This window comes from Schistocerca americana, chromosome 2 (assembly GCF_021461395.2).
Source record: "Schistocerca americana isolate TAMUIC-IGC-003095 chromosome 2, iqSchAmer2.1, whole genome shotgun sequence".
In the NCBI taxonomy this organism is placed as follows: Eukaryota; Metazoa; Arthropoda; class Insecta; order Orthoptera; family Acrididae; genus Schistocerca; species Schistocerca americana.
This window is the reverse complement of record NC_060120.1, coordinates 673,286,074-673,301,793: the sequence shown is the minus strand read 5'-3', so window position 1 is coordinate 673,301,793 and position 15,720 is coordinate 673,286,074. Positions and strand designations below refer to the sequence as shown.

At 45.3% G+C, this 15,720-nt stretch overlaps 1 protein-coding gene and 1 non-coding gene across 2 annotated transcripts in view; one reads left to right on the top strand and one right to left on the bottom strand.

Moving 5' to 3' along the window:
- Positions 1–15,720, top strand: part of LOC124594819 (SH2 domain-containing protein 4B-like) — a 639,722-nt gene that overhangs the window by 204,312 nt on the left and 419,690 nt on the right. The window lies entirely within an intron of this gene.
- Trnat-ugu lies at positions 7,023–7,096 on the bottom strand. The gene has a single exon. It is a non-coding gene; the product is annotated as a tRNA-Thr (tRNA).

Genomic DNA, 15,720 nt, shown 5'->3' with positions numbered 1-15,720 from the left:
TGCTGGGATGGTTCCTTTGAAAGGGCACGACCGACTTCCTTCTCCACCCTTCCCTAATCCGGTAGGATAGATGACCTCGCTGTTTGGTCTCGTCCCCTCAAACCAGCCAACCAACTAACCAGTACTCTCCACACACATCTTTCGAAGTGTGCATTTCACGAACAAGTTGACGGGTGCTTATTGCTGGGTGGACGGCCACACGATCCAACACCATCTCCTGTAAGTCTGGTTTTCGGAAATGTCTTTGGCGGTAACCTTGGCCGGCTCTCTGTGTCGTGAACGACCCTGTCCCTCGTAAGTTAGTGACCACAAAGATGAACTTCTTCCATTTAGGATGGGACCTGTTGATACAGCGTTCCCTGTACATTTGCTGCTTTACAAAAATGGTTCAAATGGCTCTGAGCACTATGGGACTTAACATCTGTGGTCATCAGTCCCCTAGAACTTAGAACTACTTAAACCTAACTAACCTAAGGACATCACACACATCCATGCCCGAGGCAGGATTCGAACCTGCGACCGTAGCAGTCGCGCGGTTCCGGACTGAGCGCCTAGAACCGCTAGACCACCGCGACCGGCTGCTGCTTTACAGTCACTACAGCCTGTGGCATTGTGCATGAAATGCATTTCTGCCAACTCTCGCGACCAGTAACGTTCCATCTTTGACTACGCGTCATGCACTGTACACACTGACACACCTCAACATGGACACATCACAAGCTGTCTGAGCAATGGACAGCAGACACCAGGGATAATGGTACGCGCCGATGCGATGCTTGTGGTCGTCACGTGACACAAGTGCTATGAGCTAACAAGTAAGATGTGTACATTATGTCTGTTTGGTGGCCACGGGTGAACGCTGTTTATCAGCCGTTGTCCGCTCTAGTGTACAGCAGACACCCGGGATCTTTGCGAGAGTGCTGCAGAACAGCAAGCGCCGTTTCAGTAAGTGCACACTTGCACTGAAATTGGTGGTGGTCGCTTTAAACAGTTACTATAAGATTCTGACCATTGGTACACTATCTCAATATAATCGGTTGTGGACTCACTATCATCTGTTCGATTTTGACCCAAAAGGTTTGAGGCACCTTGTATGGCAACACTTGTTGCCAGTGGTGGCCGAGCTACGGGTTGAGGGTACTGCCTGGCGAGGCGAGAGGACCCGGCGCGGTCCGGGATGGAGGGAGAGGGGGCGGGACGCCACGGGCAGGCGAGCCGCCGCGAATCGCTTCTGCCTGGTGGCTGGTGGCTGGCGGCTGCTGGCTGCTTTCTTCTGGGGGACCGCGGCCCGCCGCCACGGCCCGCTGCGCCGCGCAGACGTAATCCTCTGCTCTCTCGGCCAGCGGCGTCGCGCGCTGCGCTGCGGGAAGGCTCGCCTACGCCGTCCTGCGCGGGCGACCTCTGTAAGAATTCCCTGTGCCCTGCCTGACTTCCTACAGTTGTGGAAATACACTGAAGAGCCAAGGAAACTGGTACACCTGCCTAATATCGTGAAGGCCCCCGCGAGCACGCAGAAGGCCGCAACAGGACGTGGCATGGACTCGACTCATGACTCAAGTAGTGCTGGAGGGAACTGACACCATGAATCCTGCAGGGCTGTCCATAAATCCTTAAGAGTACGAGAGGGTGTGGAGATCTTTTCTGAACGGCACGTTGCAAGGCATCCCAAATATGTTCAATATAATGTTCATGTCTGGGGGTTTGGTGGCCAGTGGAAATGTTTTAACTCAGGAGAGTATTCCTGGAGCCACTCGGCAGCAATTCTGGACTTGCAGGGTGTCGCATTGTCCTGCTGGAATTGCCCTAGTCCGTCCGAATACACAATGGATATGAACGTATGCATTAAATGTATTCGCAATTGCGAATAATGACAACCATCAGCTGCAGAATGGAATGACAGCAATGAAAATTCGTGCCGGACCGGGACTCGAACCCGGATTTCCCGGTTATCGCAAGCGGTCGCCTTACCGTATGGTTATCCGTACGCAATTCACGGCCAGACCCAAACTTCTACATGTTGTCAACCATACTTCTACAACCTGGAGACTATATCTATTATGTATGTTCCTGTACAGGTGAAACGTTGTACGTGAAAGTCGCTTACCCGGTATCTGTACAGAAATGCGATATTCCAGTGCCTGTTATTCTGATTACGATGCACGCATGTATGCACGAATGTCCAAAGGAACTTTGCATCCTAATCAGACCGAGGGAGGTGGCGCAGTGGTTAGCACACCGGACTCGCATTTGGGAAGACGACGGTTCAATCCCGCCTCCGGCCATCCTGATTTAGGTTTTCCGTGATTTCCCTAAATCGCTTCAGGCAAATGCCGGCACGGTTCCTTTGAAAGGGCACGGCCGACTTCCTTCCCCATCCCTCCCTAATCCGATGAGACCGATGACCTCGCAGTTTGGTCTCCTCCCCCAAATCAACCAACCAACCAACCATTCTAATCAGAATAACACAGGCACTGCAATATCGTGTGAATGGATGCAGGTGATCACAGGATGCTTACGCACGTGTCACCTGTCAGAGTCGTATCCAGAAGCATCAGGGGTCCCATACCACTCCAACTGGACACGCCCCACACCATTACAGAGCCTCTACCAGCTTGAATAGTCCCCTGCTGGCATTCAGGGTCCATGGATTCATGAGGTTGTCTCCATACCCGTACACGTCCATCCGCTGATACAATTTGACCTGGGTTTCGTCTGCTTTGTGTCGTGCAGTTATCAAGGATACACGAGTTGACCTTTGGCTCCGAAAGCCCATATCGATGATGTTTCGTTGAATGGCTGGCACGCTGACACTCGTTGGTGGCCCAGCACTGAAATCTGCAGCAATTAGCGGAAGGGATGCATCTCTGTCATGGTGGACGATTCTCTTCAGTCGTCGTTTGTCCCGTTCTTGCAGGATCTTTTTCCGGCCGCAGCGATGTCTGAGATTTGATGTTTTACCGGATTCCTGACATTCACGGTACACTCGTGGAATGGCCGTACGGGAAAATTCACACTTCATCGCTACTTCGAAGATGCTATGTCCCATCGCTCGTGCACCAACTGTAATACCACTTTCAAAATCACTTAAATCTTTATAACGTACCATTGTAGGAGCAGTAACCGATCTAAAAACTGCGCCCGACACTTGCTGTTTTATATAGCCGTTGCCGACCGGAGCGCCGTATTCTGCCTGTTTACATACATCTGTATTTGAAAACGCATGCCTACACCAGTTTCTTTGGCGCTTCAGTGCATGATCGGACACAGTTACAGTGTTCTGGAGCGGTTAATGACGTATGTGTGTTTGTGTGTATTTGTGTGTGCTACGGAGCGAGTAGTGACGTGTGTGTGTGTTTCTGTGTGTTCATTTTTGAGAATTGCGCTTAGAGATCTCTTTGGCATGTCTTCACCTTGCAAAGCAAACCAGCTTGATCGGGGGAAACGTGGTGTTTCTTCAGGCAGTGTCAAAGTCAGGCCGCCTGATGGACGTAAGAAAACGGGAGAGAAAAGCTGTACCACAGTTGCTCAATCACTTGAACAGTCTCCAGTGGAATCCAGTAGCAAAAGAGCAGCTCGACTTGCAAAACTATTGCGCACATCTCGTAATCAGGGGGAAAAAGATAAGGATGCCAACTCTAACGAGACCCATTGCTTCCGGTAGCTCTATACAGGGCAACTGCATTTCATTCGGACAGCAATGGATTGCTCACGGTGGTCCTGTTTCATGGCCAGCTCCGTCATCAGAAATGATACTGCTGGACCTCTTCTTCTGGGGGCATGTGAAGAGTCCAGTTTATGACACTCGGATCAGTACCCATATGGGCCTGGTTGTTAGGACTGTCACAGCCGGGAAAGCATGACAGAACAGATTGAACACACCGTGATAAGAGCGTTCGTGCTTCGTCTGACGGTTGTTTCATAGCTGTGCGTTTAGTGTTGTACGGTTTGATGACTACATATCGCAGGAGTTTTCATCAGTGTGAAGTGGGGTAAGAAATGAAATAAAGCATCATTGAAATTGAGGAGCATCGTTTCAAAATGTATTAAATGTAGCCAAGGTCAAAATACAATCTGATGCATTTACACCCCATTTATGGTATGCTCATTAACGCTCTTGAGTCAGATCAGGTCATTTCGTAATCTTTCCCATAGTAACTTAGTATTAAAAACATGAACCGGATCTAATCGTATTATGTACACCGCACCTGACGGTCCAAAATGTGTTATGTTCTCGACATATGCCCTAGTCTGCATTATTAGCCCGTTCTTTTGTTGGCTGATCCCAGTATTTTGATCTTGGAGCTCGCAGTATTGTGTCGACTGCATGACTGTGCTCTCCTGATCACCATGTGGGGCTATTTACCCGTGAGAGAGCGACCGAAAGGAAGCAGAATGAGAATTAGAGCTACGAAAACCAAAAGACAGCTGGAAGAGGAAGCGCAGTTAAGTAATAACATCAGGTGTACTTTACGAATGACCATTTCAGCGCAGTTTGTAATGTCGGTGCATTGATGTGTTATCTGTGTGGGAAAGATTGCATCAGTGATTGTTTTTACACTTAATTTGAGCTTTACTATCTGGAGTCATGACGCGAGGAAATGTACACCCCTGGAAATTGAAATAAGAACACCGTGAATTCATTGTCCCAGGAAGGGGAAACTTTATTGACACATTCCTGGGGTCAGATACATCACATGATCACACTGACAGAACCACAGGCACATAGACACAGGCAACAGAGCACGCACAATGTCGGCACTAGTACAGTGTATATCCACCTTTCGCAGCAATGCAGGCTGCTATTCTCCCATGGAGACGATCGTAGAGATGCTGGATGTAGTCCTGTGGAACGGCTTGCCATGCCATTTCCACCTGGCGCCTCAGTTGGACCAGCGTTCGTGCTGGACGTGCAGACCGCGTGAGACGACGCTTCATCCAGTCCCAAACATGCTCAATGGGGGACAGATCCGGAGATCTTGTGGCCAGGGTAGTTGACTTACACCTTCTAGAGCACCTTGGGTGGCACGGGATACATGCGGACGTGCATTGTCCTGTTGGAACAGCAAGTTCCCTTGTCGGTCTAGGAATGGTAGAACGATGGGTTCGATGACGGTTTGCATGTACCGTGCACTATTCAGTGTCCCCTCGACGATCACCAGTGGTGTACGGCCAGTGTAGGAGATCGCTCCCCACACCATGATGCCGGGTGTTGGCCCTGTGTGCCTCGGTCGTATGCAGTCCTGATTGTGGCGCTCACCTGCACGGCGCCAAACACGCATACGACCATCATTGGCACCAAGGCAGAAGCGACTCTCATCGCTGAAGACGACACGTCTCCATTCGTCCCTCCATTCACGCCTGTCGCGACACCACTGGAGGCGGGCTGCACGATGTTGGGGCGTGAGCGGAAGACGGCCTAACGGTGTGCGGGACCGTAGCCCAGCTTCATGGAGATGGTTGCGACTGGTCCTCGCCGATACCCCAGGAGCAACAGTGTCCCTAATTTGCTGGGAAGTGGCGGTGCGGTCCCCTACGGCACTGCGTAGGATCCTACGGTCTTGGCGTGCATCCGTGCGTCGCTGCGGTCCGGTCCCAGGTCGACGGGCACGTGCACCTTCCGCCGACCACTGGCGACAACATCGATGTACTGTGGAGACCTCACGCCCCACGTGTTGAGCAATTCGGCGGTACGTCCACCCGGCCTCCCGCATGCCCACTATACGCCCTCGCTCAAAGTCCGTCAACTGCACATACGGTTCACGTCCACGCTGTCGCGGCATGCTACCAGTGTTAAAGACTGCGATGGAGCTCCGTATGCCACGGCAAACTGGCTGACACTGACGGCGGCGGTGCACAAATGCTGTGCAGCTAGCGCCATTCGACGGCCAACACCGCGGTTCCTGGTGTGTCCGCTGTGCCGTGCGTGTGATCATTGCTTGTACAGCCCTCTGGCAGTGTCCGGAGCAAGTATGGTGGGTCTGACACACCGGTGTCAATGTGTTCTTTTTTCCATTTCCAGGAGTGTATTTGGCTTTAGGTACTTCAGTCGAGATGCACATTTAAGTAATTTTGAACCGCCTTGTAATCAAAAAGAAGGCAGATTCAAGTGTGGAAGCATCCCAGTATTGTACCTGGCGAAAGCAAAAATTAAAGTTTACAGCGTGACGAACCAAGCGGGAAAAGATCGTGGACTCACGATGAAAATTACATCTCCAGAACCACGAAGAACAGGAAATCATTACGCAGAACAGGGCAGTCGAAATTACATCTCCAGAACCACGAAGAACAGGAAATCATTACGCAGAACAGGGCAGTCGAAATTACATTGTTGTGTCGTATTATATAATTTACATTGTTATTAACAATACTGCTACTAACGCGTTAAATGTTGCGCTGTTTTTGAGACGTCGTTGTCATTCGGCGGTAGTAAATAGTTGAGTAAGTCATTATTGTGGGCAGCAAGAGTCTGGCACCCGATTCTTCTCTTGCACGAGAAAGAAGGACTGTAACATATCGATCTACCATCAACAATAAGTTAACGACTTTATTTTCTTATGTCATTGCCTGTGTCCAACAATAAAAGCAATACAAAATTGAAATGAAAGTTTCAGACCATATTATGCGAAAACGTGATTGGGTCAAAACGCATTTTGTTCAGTGAGCAGGTTCAAAACGTATTAAGTGCAGTTTAAAGATTAAAATGGCGCATTCATTGATTGGGAAATGATTTCAAATGTGACTAATTCTGGAACACACTAAGGTCCTGCCGTCAAGAATTTTGACACAATTCATTTGGTTAGGAAGCGAAATGTTTTTTTCGCTTCCCGTAGAATTATGATCTGTGCACTTAATGCGATTTGAAACGATGCTCCTCATATCTACTGAGCAACAAGCCACGCGAAACGACGGATCGCTCACACAAAAAGACCCAGGAAATACCTCTGAATGAAATTACAATGAAATGGACACCCTTAGCTGCTTACAGGCGTTGACATACGTCAACGGGGACAGATGAAAGTGTGTGCCCCGTCCGGGACTCGAACCCGGGATCTCCTGCTTACATGGCAGACGCTCTATCCATCTGAGCCACCGAGGACACAGAGGATGGTGCGACTGCAGGGATTTCTCTCTGGCACGCCTCCCGCGAAACCCACATCTCAACGTATTGTCCCGCACTACATTCGTAGTGCCCCTGCCCATTATACTCTTACTCGCGGCGCGTTGCCGATTCCCGTAAGGGTTGGGGGCACTGTTTGTGCATTCGCACAGAAGAAGAAGATGGTCAAGTAGCCGGTGAGCCTTAAATATATACATACTAAGATGGTATCTGTTCTTTCGAACATGTCCGAAAGAACAGATACCGTCTTAGTATATATTACCTCTGAATATTTTGCCGGTGGAGCTCGGGTTCATCCGGTGGAGGCGTATGAAAGCCATTTTTCGTTTCCTCCGTGCGTGACTGCAATAGAACGAAAATAATTGTTATTATTCTCGAGTAGTACCTCCACCGTGCACGGTGCAGCGGTCTGTGTACGTTTACATGCAGAGCACTTGCAAAAAAATGGTTCAAATGGCTCTGAGCACTATGGGACTTAACATCTGTGGTCATCAGTCCCTAACTAACCTAAGGACATCACACACATCCATGCCCGAGGCAGGATTCAAACCTGCGACCGCAGCAGTCGCGCGGTTCCGGACTGCGCGCCTAGAACCGCTAGACCACCGCGGCCGGTGAGCACTTACAGATCGTATAGTTGGTGCGGTGATAATCTTCTTAATGCGATAACACTTATTACATGAAGGATGTCGTAATGACATGACTCTCAAGAGTACATTACACGCTGTCCAAACGTTGGGCACCTCGTGCAGGGGGCAGCGGTGTCTGAGACGTCGGCGACCTCCTCGGAACGCACATCCTGCTGGTACGGCCACGCGCCGACCGTACGCAGCTGCAGCAGGCCACACCAGCGCGCCTGTTTCTCCGTTTTTGTTTTTGCAGTCGCCGTCTAATTATAGAGACGTCACACCCCTCCCCAAATCCTCCCCCCCCCCCCAACGCGGCACACCCATTTCACTCTCCCACTCCTCCCCCAGCACTTGCAATTAGGGCGGCAGGCGACGCCGCATCCGGACCAAGTAGCTGCAGTTTCCGTGTCCAGATATGGCCTAGGGCGGCTGCATGCCTTTCTATATCTGCATCTACAGCCCATAAACCACTACACGGAGTGTGTTTCTGGTACCACTATCGTTTCTGCAGTTACATATTTTTGACAAACTGTCGGTTTGCTTAGCTACCAATGAGATCAGAAACTTTTTTTAAAATTTTTTGCGTTATTCAACACACTATCAGCGATACTGTTTTGATGAGCGTTGTTGTTGTTGTTGTTGTGGTCTTCAGTCTTGAGTCTGGTTTGATGCAGCTCTCCATGCTACCCTATCCTGTGCAAGCTTCTTCATCTCCCAGTACTTACTGCAACCTACATCCTTCTGAATCTGCTTAGTGTATTCATCTCTTGGTCTCCCTCTACGATTTTTACGCTCCACGCTGCCTTCCAATGCTAAATTTGTGATCCCTTGATGTCTCAGAACATGTCCTACCAACCGATCCCTTCTTCTCGTCAAGTTGTGCCACAAACTTCTCTTCTCCCCAATCCTATTCAATACTTCCTCATTAGTTATGTGATCTACCCATCTAATCTTCAGCATTCTTCTGTAGCACCACATTTCGAAAGCTTCTATTTTCTTCTTGTCCAAACTATTTATCGTCCATGTTTCACTTCCATACATGGCTACACTCCATACAAATACTTTCAGAAACGTCTTCCTGACACTTAAATCTATACTCGATGTTAACAAATTTCTCTTCTTCAGAAACGCTTTCCTTGCCATTGACAGTCTACATTTTATATCTTCTCTACTTCGACCATCAACAGTTATTTTGCTCCCCAAATAGCAAAACTCCTTTGCTACTTTAAGTGTCTCATTTCTTAATTTAATTCCCTCAACATCACCCGACTTAATTCGACTACATTCCATTATCCTCGTTTTACTTTTGTTGATGTTCATCTTATATCCTCCTTTCAAGACACTGTCCATTCCTTTCAACTGCTCTTCCAAGTCCTTTGCTGTCTCTGATGGAATTACAATGTCATCGGCGAACCTCAAAGCTTTTATTTCTTCTCCATGGATTTTAATACCTACTCCGAATTTTTCTTTTATTTCCTTTACTGCTTGCTCAATATACAGATTGAATAACATCGGGGAGAGGCTACAATCCTGTCTCACTCCCTTCCCAACCACTGCTTCCCTTTCATGCCCCTCGACTCTTATAACTGCCATCTGGTTTCTGTACAAATTATAAATAGCCTTTCGCTCCCTGTATTTTAGCCCTGCCACCTTTAGAATTTGAAAGAGAGTATTCCAGTCAACATTGTCAAAAGCTTTCGCTAAGCCTACAGATGCTAGAAATGTAGGTTTACCTTTCCTTAATCTTTCTTCTAAGATAAGTCGTAAGGTCAGTATTGCCTCACGTGTTCCAACATTTCTACGGAATCCAAACTGATCTTCCCCGAGGTCGGCTTCTACCAGTTTTCCATTCGTCTGTAAAGAATTCGTGTTAGTATTTTGCAGCTGTGACTTATTAAGCTGATAGTTCGGTAATTTTCACATCTGTCAACACCTGCTTTCTTTGGGATTGGAATTATTATATTCTTCTTGAAGTCTGAGGGTATTTCGCCTGTCTCATACATCTTGCTCACCTGATGGTAGAGTTTTGCCAGGACTGGCTCTCCCAGGGCCGTCAGTAGTTCTAATGGAATGTTGTCAACTCCAGGGGCCTTGTTTCGACTTAGGTCTCTCAGTGCTCTGTGAAACTCTTCACGCAGTATAATATCTCCCATTTCATCTTCATCTACATCCTCTTCCATGGTTAAAGGCTTAAGTCTCTGGCTCACGCTTCCACATCTTCAGAGGCTTTAACGACCCAGGAATGAGTTAGAGTGAAACAAGCTCAGCAAGACGAACTGTTCATACGTATCCACGTGGCGTTCGTTTCGTGACGTTATTAGAGCGTTACCTGAGATCACTTGTCGCGCTGACTTATGTTACAGAACGTGTAGTGGGGAAGAATTGGCGTTGTTTGTTTGTTTTATTTAGCACTAAGGTCCACAACTGTTCAGTAACGAAATACCAGCCGCGAAGGCCTGCATTCTATGAAAAGATTATCATTTTCGATATTAAGTAGCATCATGTCACTCCCTCTCCCCCCCCCTTCCTCCCTCCCTCCCCCCCCCCCCCTCCAAGCTCGCAGTCGTCAAACGCAGTGACCCAAGTCGGTGTTGCATTGATCTGTGTAACGTCACACCTACATCGGTAACTGCGTTTGACGTTTGTGGTTACTTGATACCGAAACTGGTGATCGTTTGACAAAATAATAGGTCGACTATAGACTACTGCAAATAAAAAAGTGCTCACGTCTCGTTTCTTTACTTCTGTCGCTTGGAAAGAAAATGTATGGGCTCTTAATTTCTCTGATTTCTTTACGATATGTTGTAAGGTATGCACATTATTTTTGTCATCCTGTAAAATCTGTATCTTACGTAAATATCGATATGCATAGCTCACAGAGAGCTGAGTAATCTTTGACTAGTGCTTCAATATCTTTGTGTTGCTACACCGCCTCTGCCTGAGAACGCTGGCTAAGTTACACACATTCTAAGCTGAGCAGTGTTGAGTAGCAAAAGTATTTTGGAAAATTGTCAGGAAACTTTCTTTGTAAATGTAATATGAGATTGATCGAATTGGAATATGAATATTTTTGAAGCAATTAGGAAGCGAGAAGCTAAGGAGATTATTTGTAACTCTTCTGAAATGTCAAGAGATTGACGTAAGCACGCAACTGTGTAGCATTGTACTAACGATGCTCAGATAGTAGGATTGTTTTATTGACTACTTTGATAGGAAGACGAGATTCGCCATGCGTAAAGTTATTTCTTAAAGTATGGGAAGTATGGAAATACTATTGAGAACATTCAGTTGATTTTTAAAGCATTACTTCTCCATATAGAGTTTCATTTGAATTTTGGCTGAAGTCGTTTCTTACTACTCAAAATTCCCACCCTCTGCAAAAATCTCTGTCACGACACAAGGTAAGTGAAAACACAGTTTAGGCCCTGGAATTTCTTTGCAATTTCAGTTGCATGCGTATATCACAAGTCAGGTTGCATTCAGTGTAGCACTGAATTTTTATAGAAACAGTGAGCTTCAATTTGTAGACAATGCTAAGCAAATCACATAAAGTCTTTGTGTAATTCAGTCCAGTCACAGTTTTGCACAGAAGACGAGTTTAAGTCAGGAATTAGTTTGTTTGGTAATCATTTTTGAGAATTTTTGGTAGACAGTTTTATAAAGATTCACCCAGACAGAGAGCAACACGGAAGGACGTAACGTGTGGACCGACTGTTTATGGAATGTACCGAGTGTTTCATAGGCCACTTCTTTTGTGCCTTCCTGAGGATTCTCCCAACAATGTCTGCCTGGCATCTGCTTTTCCAGCAAGCAGTTTTTTTGTGGGCCCTCCACTTCACATCAGCACGTATTGGTACTCCCATTGTTTCGCCAATAGCGCAATCGTACACTAATGTGTATCTCGGTCTATTTATGTTCAGTGTACTACATTTGTTTACATTCAAGATCAACTGGCAGACCCAGCCCACAGTCGGTCCTCTCTGTGCCTTCTTGCATCTTGCTACTGCCCTCTGACGTCACAACCTTCCTGTAGACAACACAATCATCTCCGAACAGCTTCACGAAGCTTCCGCTACGTCATTTATCTATGCTTAAAACAGTAACTAACCCATTTAAATTACATTTATGTCTTCCGATTTCGTCCCGTTAAAAAAGACGAGTTCCATCTGCTATGAGGTCTTGACTCTAGTCTATCTGTTCTGATATTGCGAAATCCGCGTTCTCCTTCAATTGGCGCTACAAGTATGACTTCATGCGCTTGAACGACAGTATAATGCGCCTATCAATTAAGGGAATTTATTTTAAGTCTTACATAATCGTGAAAGTGCATGTCGCGTTCTCTTGCGAGGTTCACACCGCCAAGACGTTTATCACTGTGCCGTCATCGATAGGGTACTAGAATGTTTGAACAAGAACACTAGCCAGCTGATAATGAATTCTCTCAGCGCTCCAGTGGGAATTATGTTTACTCGCGTCAACGTACGGGAGTAAAGCGGCAACTAACAAAACTAAAAGAGAAACAAAATAAAAATATTGTGTGTTGGTAAGGTTCACGCATTGTAGGCAGCAATCCTTTAAGTAAAACGTCTTTATCAGTGTTTAATACTTAGATTTTTCGTACTAAATCTTCTCGGATTTACGGCTATTTTCAACAGCACTATGTCTGGACTACTTTAACGTTATTCTTTGGCATCATTGCTTCCGTGGCTATATTACTTTGGTAAAATAAAAAGAAATCGCCTTCAGTCACAAATCGTCATTTTTATTTCAATACGCAATTCAGTTCGAGGCCTGACAGCTCACCTTCAGGTGCTTGATCAGTCTATATCATTTTTCGAATTTAGGTTACTCCTGGTTGTATTAAGAGAACATAGGCGTATTTCAAAGTGGAATATTGTGATTACAATTTTTACAGAACTTTCTTAAGTATCTTACAAGTAGCCACATTTATAAACATATATACACTTCTCGTCCTGCAGCACATTTGTAAACATAATTCAAACAAGTCAAATATAAAGCTGATAAATTTCTACATATACGGTGGTCTTATTTCTAAGATGATACGAAGATGTTTTATTATTATTTATACATACATATCACTTGTGAAACAAGTGGATACCAGATGTGACCTCATGTACGAAATTGGTACAATATTAAATATTTGTTTCTTAATGAAAAAATAAACCTTTGAAATTGCTTAAAAACTGTGGCTTGATAAACTCTGTTTGTTCATTTAACGTGTTTCTGGAAAATTTTCTTTTAGCATCATTATTTCTAATTGCTCTACCAAATCAAGTTTCCTACCATTACTTTGTGAACAATTAGGCTGTTGTGAAAGTCACTTAGTCTGTTAAGGTTCATATGATAAGCTACTGAGGATTTGTCAAAGTGGTCGAATCTGATGCTTTGACTCACAAAGTGCCACTTTGTAATTACCTTTGTACTCTTAACATGACCAGTAGGATTCCTAATTCCAAAAATGATGCAGACTTATCAAGCTCCTGTAGATGAGCCCCCAGGACTCGAAAAGCATCGTGCATTGAAGTAAAAATTATAATTTGTGAATGAAGGCGGTTTGGTTTTTATTTTGCTAGATTAGTTTGTTGATATTTCGTTAAGACATCTGAGTAGCATTTTTGTACGAAACCACATGCGAAGGTTTGACACATCCAAATGCAACTGGCCACCATTTGTGTACAGAGAACGGCTGAAACAAAATGGCGAGAAGGGTGGCTCAGTTATCGTACTGCCATTCTGATTCGTGACGCCCTGAGTCAATTGAGGCGTGTTATGGAGTCGGTCCTTCGACCAAGCCACAAAAAAACTCGTTCTTTAAATCTCAGCTGGTACTTAGTTTCAGATGCTATCGACATGAATGTTCCTCTTTTTAAAACTGCAGTGTTGATTCAATCGGCCTGAGGTAGTCTCCTGTTTTAGAACACAGAGCCATAATGGTGAAATCGTTCTTACACGTTGCTCACTACGGCATACTCGTAAATGCAAATGTGCAGATTTTAAAAATTCCAACGCAGATTAATGCACAATTTACTGTACCGAGTAATATTTGATACCAGAGAAATGAATTTTTAAAGCTAGAAAGATATGGATCTAATATACGGTAGAGCTAATTTTTGTTTCCAATTGTTTCAGGTAAGCCACCATCGATGACACTACTACACCAGCGCGCAGTGATTGCAAACCTCTACGAGACCGTGTCCGACTCAGAAGCATCGATTGACAGTAAGCTTTGCCAGTCTATAACACAATGAATCCAAGTGATGTATTTCTGTGGCTTCAGATGTTTCGGCAAAGTAGTTTACGCGTGCAAGACAAGCCACGTGTCAAATTGTCAAATATCACAAGCGAACGAAACCTGTCAATCGCTGATTAAAAATTTCAAAATGACACAGATTATCGATGTTACATGCATGAAGAAATATTCTACGTTAACTGTGCGAGAAGAATAGGTATGCAAAAATGAATGTCCCCATTAGTTTCCAAAGACCTTGCTATAGGAGATGGTAGAAAATGTGTGGAGCTTTTATCATATTTGATACGTTTCTGTGAGGATTGTTGACAATGCTTCCAATGGGGTCATCGGTCGTAATGAAACCTGGCGATTTTATTTTCGATCTTTAGTGCGAAAGGCAGCCAGGAAAATGAGACATACTGGATCTTCGCTTCGGAAAAAATAGCCATTTGCCAGAGCACTTAAAAGATTGGAGGTGACATTATTTAAGGAAGGAGGGAGCTAGTGTCACAGATTTCTTCGAACGTCGTACTACCATCACCGAAGAACCATATTGTTGTTTCTTTAAAAAGCTGCAGCACGTTTTACGAATAAAGTGACGGGGGAGTTCCCTAGTTTTTTTTTTTTATTTGATTCGGGTTTACTGAATCATATCAGGCTGGTACAAATATGAATCATGTATACAGCGAAATCACAATATCAATCGATTGAACAATGATTTAAAATTATTTTGTGTTATGTACATAGGTACAATACTTATATCTACAAAATTTTGAAATGATATCAACTATGGAATTTAAAGAGCATAACACAGATGAGGAGAATACACCTGGAGATTAGAATCTTTATGCAAACACAGGTATTACAGAAAGTGCATATGCACGGATTGCTGTCTCGTATGAAATAGAAACGAGCTGTGTACATTTGAGTACCTCGACGATACAATAAGACAGGAGCACTTCGTAACACAACGACCCTCCCCAGGCTCCCCGTGTGTTGGAACAAGTACGTGTATGCCCACCGAAGTCCTCAAAGAAATACAGAGACGCACTCTATAATTAGTAATGAATGTATCTAATTACAGATTCTGAACCCTTTCCTAACGGCCAATCCACGGGTGAATTCACTTTTGAGCTGTCAATTGAGTTTCATTAAGTTTCAATTGCAGTTAAACCCTTAATTAAAGTCTTCCGAGAGAAAGAGGTCATATTAAACTGATTCCTAAAATACTGAGGGACAGAAATTCGAAATTGGATTGTAGATGCTGTCGTTTTAGGAGTAGTTAGTGATTTGGTCAGAATCGTGGCAACTATTAATAACGTTCGAAGTTTTAAATCGTTTCCTCTTCTCCCTAATGCATGGAGAGGAAGACAGTGACGACTGCATTTAGACAGTTTGAAGTGAGCCAGAATGTGTAACGTGTTAGCGAAAGACATTTTCAGTTCCCCGTATCTAAGCAGGTAGTCCTTGGTCTCTGCTTATCAGTGTAGTTGGCAATGGCATATTTATTGGGATCGGACGCTCAATAAAAAGCGGTGACTCTGAGGCCATTTTAAAGCCCGGAGCACAACCTCGCCAACTATCATTCTGTTTAGCTCCGACGCGGACCCACGATTACCGCCAGATGCCGACACGTACGCGCTTTGCTCCGGGCACTTGCCGCCTTGCAGGTAGCCACTGTTTGCCCGTTCATTACTTTGAGCGGTACGCCGAAACGTCGCTCA